The 9,477-nt window shown below is 35.5% G+C and overlaps 1 protein-coding gene across 1 annotated transcript in view; it reads right to left on the bottom strand.

Annotated features, from left to right (window-relative positions):
* Window positions 1-9,013, bottom strand: part of TTLL7 (tubulin tyrosine ligase like 7) — a 153,951-nt gene extending 144,938 nt beyond the window's left edge. Inside the window, exon 1 of the mRNA XM_077905203.1 lies at window positions 8,883-9,013. The gene's annotated coding sequence lies outside the window, so the exon portion shown is untranslated. The remainder of the gene's footprint in view (window positions 1-8,882) is intronic.
* Window positions 9,014-9,477: the final 464 nt, after the last annotated feature.

A 9,477-nucleotide genomic window follows, 5' to 3' on the forward strand; every position in this document is an offset into this window, starting at 1 on the left:
GAGTTTTTGACTAGTGCCTTTCCACTTAGAATGCTCCAGGAAACATACACTAAGCCTTACCATATCCATGATTGGCCCTTGAATGTAAGTTTATTAATCCTTCCTTTGTGAAAACTAGGTTTCATGGTGGAGAAAGGGACATTTAAATTTCTAAGGTGGACTCCTGAGGTTAGGAATAGGGATCAGAAAGAGGAGGCTGTATTTCACTCAGAATTAACCTGGAAACATCATTTAAAAAAAAAAAAATGCATGGTTAGGGTCACGTGAAGGTGAGGAGGAACTTTTTGTTATCTTTTTGTTAATCCAGTACCTTTTTAAAGTCATTTTTAGATCATCATAGACTCTACATTGTGCTTTATACTACACTTAAACTATGATTCTATATTACACTGTGCACTATTCTTCCCAGAAAGGAGTAAGAATTTTTAAATGGGCTTAATGCCATAAGTCCTCATATACTTTACCAGAATTTAAAGTAACAAGGCATTAATAACTCTCATACCATGTTAAGGAAGCTTTTTGAAAAGAATAAGTGTAAAACTAAATTGTTACCCTACGCCGTGCCATTGTTATTGTGTTAACTGTTATTGTAAATGTTCACACATCAGTACCAGCAAAACAGAAATCCCCAGAGCTCCTTGTTGCTGAAGAACTAGGTGCTTGGATCCCTAGTGAGGCCAGGCATGTGTGACTCAGGGCCAGGATGGCCTCAGCCTCAGAAATGTGTGATTCTTCTCTCCACATACAGCTGTTTCACTTTCAAAGGAGACAAGAAAAGAACAGAATTGGAATAGACAAGATGCCTTTTGAATTAGTATTTTCTCTCTGATTGACAGGGACATAAGAAGGAAGGATATGGTCTCAGGTGGCTTACCGGAGACCAAACTGGGATTTAGAACCTGGTTACCAGTGACATCGCTGGCCATCTGTTGATATAACTTGAACTTCTTGGAGGGTATGTTTCTGAATGAAGAAGGAAGGGGATATTTTGTGCCAGTGGCCTTGAGGAACTGTCAAAAAGAATGAAGGGATAGTGTGATGCCTGCATTCCCTCCTCTCCCAGAGACATCAAATGCTTTTGAACCCATTAGGGAAAGAAGCTAGGGCCAGAAACTGAGGAATTATTTTCATAAATGACTTTGCAGGATTCCAAGTATAAAAAATACTACTTTGGACTGTAGTGACACAGAGCTAGGGGAGGGGGTCTTCTCTCACCCATTCTGCCATAGACCTTCATGCAACCTTGCCACTAATAAGGAAGGGTACTGGAGATATATTCTCATAAAGGGCATTGACATCCAATACATGGTCAAGATAACTTGACTAGGAGCCAGAGCAGCAGAGCATAAATGGAATTGTTCCTGAGCACCTGGGAAAGGCAGCTGAGGATTTCTTGTCATAAATAAGAGAGCTTGGGTCGGTTAAACTTAGATGATTATTAAACCTTATTTAGGTAGCAGTATTAAGGTGAATTTATTTGTATTTACAAAACCAGTGTGACCTAGGGACATTCAAATACTACTACTTTTTAAATGACACTGATAAGAGAGCTAGAGAGAAAGAAAATAGTTAACATTTTTGATAGAACTACAGTGCAAGCCATACCATGCTGAACTTCGATTCAAGATTATGAAGTACCTGGGGTTTCTGGGTGGCTCAGTTAAGTATCTGACTCTTGATTTCGGCTCAGGTCATGGGTTCAAGCCCCCAGTTTAGTACACATAGGTACTGAAATCAATAAAATGTATATCTAACTGTGGATTACTGTTTAAAAAAAAAAGAATATTAAGTACCTACTATGTGTTGGCCACATACTAAGGCATGTGGTGACATTAACACCCTAAATTACTCTTGGGAATATTTAATAGTGTTATTTCTGTTTGCTTTTAGCTATCACTTTTCAACCTTAGTATTTCTGAGGTACTATTATTATGTGAAGTACTATTTTCATCCTCATTTTATAGATAAAGAAACTGAGAATCACAACAATTAATTTCAAAGGTAACAAAGGCAACACAGCTAGAAAGTGGCAAAGCTGGGTTTCAAACCCAAACCAGTACATGACATCACTCTCCACATACTTTTACTGCCTCCTGCTACAAGCAAAGCAAGTTGTACATTGCATTTTTTCCTTACAATAGAAAATCTATTTTGTTTCTGTTTTTTAAAATCTATTTTCAACTTTCACTCTTAAAAGGATAAAAGGAAATGCATCGTTTCTCAAAGACGATTTAAATGACAGTCCTCCCAGTGGAAACATTGGATATCCTTTTCCAGGTTTCTGTGCTCAGAAAAGAGACTCTGCCACAAGAAGTGATCATTGGAGCATAGAATTGGCCAGTGATTTCTAAATACTTGCTGCAGACTCTGATTCCAGGAACTCTTGGGTAAGACCTTGGAATCGATATTCTTATTAAGCACGGTAAGTGATTCTTAATGCACAACCATTTGACCAGTTTGACCACACCATACAGGACAAGAGCAACGTGGGTCTCACAACTATCCAGTCTCCTAGACTTAACCCTTTAACTCCATCACTTGTTGAAAAGGAAATGGGAGGCTAGTATTCACATTTATTTTACAGAAATGTATTTATTAAATTGTTACTGCCTTTTTCAGTATTAGTTTGGTCATTCTGAAAAGTTTTCAAATAATCCTCAAGTTAAAGATTATCCTCATTCACAATTACTTTTCTATGTGGATATTTGGAGCTTTACATAAGAGAAAAAAGAGCCTAATTAGAACAGCAATAAATTTAAGTATTAACTTTTAGAGAATTAGCAGGTTTATAACAGTAAGTCATTCCATCCAACATAATAGATTTCATTTGTTTTTATTTTATCTTGCATTTCCCAAGAATATTTTTATAGTTTTTTTCATATGTGTTCTACAGCTTTCATACCAAATTATTTTTTTGGCATTTGTCTCCCAAATGAAATATTCTTCCCATTTCCTTTTCTATAAGATTTTTGCCTGAATAGAGATTGGTTGCTTCCGTAATTTATTTTTTACTAATCCAACACACTAAATTCTATTATTACTTGTTTTTTCATGAGAATCTCTTGGGTTTTTTAAGAAAACAGGCATATCAACAGCCTCTGGAGCTTTATCTCTTTTCCTGTTATTTATACCTGCTATTTTGTTTACATTTGCTAGAATCACCAATCCAAGTGTTCATAGTGATTGATGCCTGTCTCACTCCTGATTTTAAGTGAAAGATTTAATTTTTGCCATTTAAGATTTGTTATTGGGCTTACTTTATTACATAAGTAATTTCTTTCTGTTCCTGTTTTGCTCCAAGTTTCCCTTGGCATCGCTTGCTTGACCTTTATCTGATGTCTTTTAACCATCTATTGATGATGGTTGGGTTTTTCCCCTTTAATTTTTAATGTAATCAATATGTAGATAGACTTCCTGGAATTGAACTGCCTTTCCCTCCTCAAATAAAGCCTGTTTTGTCATAGTGGATTAGTCTTTTGACTCATTCCTCTATTATACTCTCTAATATATTATTTAAACATGTGGCTTTTATAGTTAGAGATGAAATTGGCCCACACTTTGTTATTGTTGTTGTCGTATTCCTTCTTTGGCTTTGCTATTTGAGATCTTCTGAGTTCATAAAATGAACTGGAGAACTTTCCGTCTTTTTCTAAGTACCACACAGCTTAAATAATATTTGATTAGATTAAAAATTCAGATTAAAAATTCAGCTGTGAATCCATTTGCCTGCTGCCTCTTTCAATGGGAGACCATTTATCACTTTTTCCATCTCTTCTATAATAATTGGTCTAGGGTTTTTTAAAAAAAAAATAATTGGCCTACTTAAATTTTCACTTTTTCTGTATTGTTTGTGATAATGTATTTTTCCTAAGAAACTATTCTTTTCTTCTAGGTTTTTATTTTTTTAATGTACTGCTTCAGAGTCACCTTTAGTATTTAACTTTTAATAACTTAAAATTTTACTTCTTTTAATGTCTTTCCTACTTTCACATTGTTAGTCTTGCTTAATTTTTATTTCACTCTCTTCTCCCTATCAGGATCACATAGTAGTGATCTATTTTATTGGTATTTTAAAAGAATCAGTCTTTGAATTTATTATTTTCTGCTATTTTATTTATTTTAATAATTTTAATAATTTCAGCTTTTATCAATATTTATTCTCTCTTCAAAAGTTTTGTTTTTGTTGTTATTTTTACTTGGATTCATTAAGTACTTAATTTCTTTATTTACACCTTTCTGCTTCCACAATTAAGGGCAACACATTTTCCTCTGAATTCAATTTTGCTGTTCCCCATTGTTTTAGTGTATATTGTTTAGTTTTCCAAAGCTTCTTTTTTTTAAAGATTTTTATTTATTTATTCATGAGAGACACAGAGAGAGAGAGGCAGAGACACAGGCAGCAGGAGAAGCAGGCTCCATGCAGGGAGCCCGACGCGGGACTGGATCCTAGAACCCCAGGATCACGCCCTGGGCCCAAGGCACATGCCAAAGTACTGAGCCACCAGGGATCCCCTAGTTTTCCAAAGCTTCTAAGCATTTCCGTATTTCTCCTTGCTATGATCTGAATGTTTTTGTCTCTATCAAATTGGTATGTTGGAATCCTAACGCTCTAGCCCCTCTTGGTGTATTTCTATGCATTTCCATTGTTATGTTTTGTTTAGGTTAGTTGTTGTTGGGTTGGGTTGGGTTTTTTTGTTTTGTTTTGTTTTGTTTTGTTTTGTTTTGTTTTTTCCATTCTTTTTTAAGGTTGAAAGAAAAGGAAACTGTGTTCATGTCAACCTATGCCCGGAATCTCCCTTCAGCCTAACTATATGTTTATCTATAATCCAAATTAACTTTTATTTAAATTTCTTAGTCCATCAGGCAGTAAAGATTTAATCTCAGTCAATGCAAAATCTTCCCTCCTTTTCTCTGGAACTGGATCATGGTTCTAGAGTTTGTATGTGGTGCTGAGATGTCAACATAGAAGTGAACATGTGATCTGAGTCATCTCTCTTATTTTGCAGGCTCTACCTGCATAAAAAAAAGACTATCTCTGTTAGTTATTATTACATGTTCTAACACCTCTTTTCATATTGTAAAAAAGGTTACATAAAGGGCAATGAAGCTAGGGTTCCTACCTAAGCCCAAGTAGTCCATGCTCAGTTAGGGCTTCTCTGGAAATCTAATATCTGCCAAGAATATATCTGAATGACAGACTGAGGAATTTCCTGGGGAAAAAAAAAAAAGATTCATCCTGAGGCAAAAATAAATACATAAAAATAAAAGAAACAAACAAAAAACCTCAAGCACACAAGCTTGATTCAGTAACCATTCTTCTGTGCCAGAATTGGAATATAGCTTGATATCTTTTGCTCACATTGTTGTCCTCTGGTCCAACTCTCAGGTTCACATCCTGGAAAGGTGAGGGCTGAAGAAAAACTAAAACCTGATTTATTGGGGGACACTTGGGTGGCTCTGAGCATCTGCCTTTGGCTCAGGTTGTGATCCTGGGGTCCTGGGATTAAGTCCCACTTCAGGCTCCCCAGAGGGAGCCTGCTTCTCCCTCTGCCTATGTCTCTGCCTCTCTCTGTGTGTCTCTCATGAATAAATAAATAATAAAAAATAAATAAACCTGTTTTATTGGAAACTCAATTAGGCATTAAAGGCACAAAATATTAATATTTGGGACCTCCCTGAACAAAGATGGGTGGGAATATTTTTGTTTAATTTGGGGTTTATTGCTACTTGTTTGTTTTCCTAATTTCAGCTGGGCCCATTTTAAGGATAGTAACTTATTGCAGGGATCAGCAATACTGGCAAACTAGAGAGAAACACTACCCAAAGTGGCAACAGAATCTGATTTCCTGTAAGCTCAAGCAGAGGGGAAGGGAAATGGCAAATGCTCTAGAATAACTGGATGTCCTAAATTCTGAGACAACTCCAGCCAAAATCATTTCTCTCCCTGAAGTGACTGAGGAACACACTGAGTGCAATTAAAGGTACTTCATGAGAAGATGAAGAAAAAAAACTAGAAAAGATGGAACAAGAAGGCAAGAATACCAACTGTTGTACTTACTGTGCCTCCATTTTTGCCCACAGCTGCTGAAATTTAAGGAAACAATCTTGTAATCAAAGTTAGATAGAAAAGAAAACTGAGGACTATTTTCCAGAGTCAAATAAGAAGTCAAAGTTTGGTCCAAGTATTAAAGTTTAGTTTATCTAGTTTATAACCCATAATGTTATCCCTCTTTCCTTCAGGAAGGAATGATTCAAAATCAATTGCCATCAAGGCAGATAAGAAATAAAAACTCTCAAATATTTGTCCTACTGACTTTGACTCTATGATTTTATGATTGGATTTGAAAGACTACAAACTTATCTGATTCAAGCAAAGAAAGTGATCCTCAGACTTGTGCAAAGTTCCCATACAAAAATGGTATGATTTGAAGAAGGAACATGGTCCTTCCTATCCAGGGCAACGCCACTTCTTCACTTCATCAAGGATGTTGTTTAAGGCTTTCTGTGTGCTACTCCCAATGACAGACACCTTTTTTCTTATAATTTGCCTGTCTAGTTATTTTAAGGATGAGACTATAACATCAATTTGTTAATAACTTTAACAACAGGACTTTAGTCAAGTTCATCTCCAGAAAAAAATTGTAAATAATTTAACCTAAATCATCCAGAGAAATATGATCCTGGTAGAGATTATTATAATAAGGGAGCTAATATTAATAGTTATTTTTTATAATAACAGTTCTTTTTTATTCACTTTTCAATAAGCAAGATACACTATACTAAGTACTTCATTTACTTCATTTAATCCTCACTTAAATCCCATGAAGAGACCACATTACTACCATCTTATGGATTTAAAAACTGAAATTTTAAGTATATTAAGTAACTTTCCTGATATTACAAAGCTAGAAATTGCCAAAGTGGGACTTAAGTCCAAGTTTTTCTAAATCTAGCTCTCTCTGATTCCTAAGCTCCCATCCTCATTGTTCCACCCTACTGCCTTACTAAGAGAAACTGGTATATTCTATCCTACTTGTGGATGCAAGTATCCCAGACATATGACATTTTATCACCAGGCCAATTCCTTAGGAAAACCCATTCCATTTGGCAAGCAAATAATACAAAATTAAGCTTGCAAAACTTTTGGCTCATTCTCACATTCCAAGAAGAGTAATTTCCTTAGAAGTACAAGGAATGAAAATATGACTCATAAAAAATAATTCTATCAAATATATTTCTGTACTGCCTCTGACCTTGCTTTTTGGCTTAAATCACTGCCAAGACTAACAGATTCCATAACACTTTCAGGATATAGAGAATAATTAGTGAAATTCATCTAATGATACAAATTTTAAAAGTGTTTTTAATATGAGGTAACATTTATCTTCCAAAGGCTATTATTCTCTTTTCCTTAAGGTATCAAATAATAATCCACATGATCACTTTGCATTTTTAGTGAGTAAAAATAGATTCGCTAACATTATTGCCTATTCTTTCCTTATAACTCACTGCCAAAACAAAATAGATTAGCATTTTACATGCTCATTATCATCTAAATATTAAAAATAAAACCAAGAACATGGAAACGAGCAAAACCAGACTATATCACAAAAATGAATCATTTAATTCATAAAAGATTATTTTGTGGTCATTTGTCCATAATTCTCAAAAGAACATTGTCTTCCATATAACAAATACCCAATAAATATTTGTTGGACAAATAAATGAAATCTTGATTATAATAGATTGGAATCAGTAAATCAGCAACATTCATAGGCAGAGTAGAAAATTGTTTTTCTTGCCTGCTGCAAATATATTCATCCTATACCAGTAACATAACACCTATTTTGGTGCATTTCTGTCTCCCATTGGTATAAACATGGTATCTTCTTAAAACCAAAAGATAAACATGAAGGCTAAACTGATCAAGTAAAAATTCTCCAAGACTTTGAATGTAGAGAATAGTTGGAATCTAGGAGGGTTGGAATTCATTCCTTCCAGTTAACGTAATTTGACTAGATAACTAACTAGTCCTTATTATCTGGACACTAGGAATTACTCTAGTTCTTGTCTAATGTGTGCTTGCTTCTTTACCTTATCTGCAGATTTTACTGGTTCCCCAGTATCAATATGCCAATATGCCAAGATTTTCTGCTTAAATTATCTGGAATGAATTTCTATAACTTAAAAATGAAGAACACAATAATTTAGCTTCTACTTAGGATGTACAAAATTGTAAAGATTATCACACTAAAACTAAAATCTGAAAAGAAAAAGAGTAGTTTATCTCAAAGGCATAACTTTCCTTGAGGTTCAGAGAGTTGAGATCACAAGGCAACTGAGTAATCTTCCAATGAGGCCACAAACTCTTTCAAAGAAAGATGGAACACATGAATCTTTTTATCTATAGCAGGATAGGGGAAAAACTGGCTGCCACCATGCAAATGGATAAGAAAAAGAATAGCCAAAATTTTTAAAAAATGTTACAGACACTTGTGGGCTGATGCATCAGTCTGAGATAACATCAGTTTGGGATAACCCAAAAACAAAGGGAGATGGCATTCATCTTCAAGTTTTCCCACAAGCCTCTCCAAGGTATTCACAAAAAGAGTGGTGGCAGAGGAGATTTGAGAGAGCCACATCACTAATGCAGGTATGAAGAAATAATACGTGATTGTTAGGAAATGAGCACAAGGCCTTACTTGCCTCCCTGTTTTCTTCTCTCCTATCAAGCAAAATATTTAAATCGCTGGGAGAAGGGGCAGCAAATCCTCATGCCTACAGGTTATAGGCAAAAACTCAATGCATCTAAGGAAGGAACAGGAGCAAAATTCACCTACTTTTGGAGGAGAGGCAAAAAAATTTTGGATCTTGAATCTTACCAAAGTTCTGCTGCCATTGGAGGAGAGACAAGAAACTCCTGCACAAGACCAGCCCCAGATATAAGGCAGAGTTTGGTTGCCATGGCCAGAATGTGTAGACATACTGAGAAAGGTCAACTTCCAACACTCAGCTGTATAAGGCCTGCCAGAGAATGAGGTTGGAACTGGACAACAGAGAATCTCTCTTGCAACAACATTCTACTATTGGGGGAGGGGCAAGAGTATGAGTAGAGATTGAAAGCTGAAAGTGGAGCAAAACCAATGAGAGAAACCCTTTAGCACTTCATCTCCCATCCAAGGCACAAAGGAGTAGTAGCTCAACTGTTAGAAAACTTGAGGCCTTTGGTACACTGAAGGCAACAAAAGCAAAAAATACACCCAAACCCAGTTCAACTTTTGGCTATATTGATTCAAGCCCCCACTAAAGGTCTAACAGAAGAAGAGGTATTCCTCTATCCAGGAATGAATACTATTTACCTTAGTCTCTACTGTCCTGCACATAATGTCTAGCAGTCAATAAAAATAATTACAAGACTTTTAAAAAGCAAGAAAAAACAACCTACTGAAAGGAGATAAAACAATAAACAGGAATAGA

Source organism: Canis aureus, chromosome 8 (assembly GCF_053574225.1).
Source record: "Canis aureus isolate CA01 chromosome 8, VMU_Caureus_v.1.0, whole genome shotgun sequence".
Taxonomy (NCBI): domain Eukaryota; kingdom Metazoa; phylum Chordata; class Mammalia; order Carnivora; family Canidae; genus Canis; species Canis aureus.